Here is a 520-nt window from a genome sequence, read left to right on the forward strand (position 1 = left end):
GTACAGGAGGTATAGACACAAAGGTAAACACATACACAATACTGCATTATCAGTAATAACAAACATTAATCCATGGGTAGGTACGTAGGTAAACAGACTGAATGAATGATCAGGTATGTCTAGGCGACAGGGAATAGACCCATGACAATATGTAAGTTTGGCAGATGATATCCCTACTTACGTATTTGTATGTGCTATAAGAATGTCCAAATATATAATAGACCTAAAAAGGGGCAAAGTTATAATAACTTGTTGGCCACAGCCAACCACCCTGAGGGAATGAGTAGTTTGACCCAGTGGGCTCTGGACTATGGTCATGGGGGATATCAAGCTCAATTAGCATAACATACTACACAAAAACCTTGTTCTACATCCTACTTTGGCGAGTAGTGACTGGGGTCTTAAAAGCTTGCAAGCCACGATGAGTCTCTCCTCGTCAAGAGCAAAGAAGAAAGAAGAAAACCAAAAGTAATGGAAACAATCAGTCCTAGCGACTGGTACACCATCTGATCTGCAACCT

Source organism: Orycteropus afer, unplaced genomic scaffold (genome assembly GCF_000298275.1).
Source record: "Orycteropus afer afer isolate SDZICR_OR568_19922 unplaced genomic scaffold, OryAfe1.0 scaffold01698, whole genome shotgun sequence".
NCBI lineage: Eukaryota > Metazoa > Chordata > Mammalia > Tubulidentata > Orycteropodidae > Orycteropus > Orycteropus afer.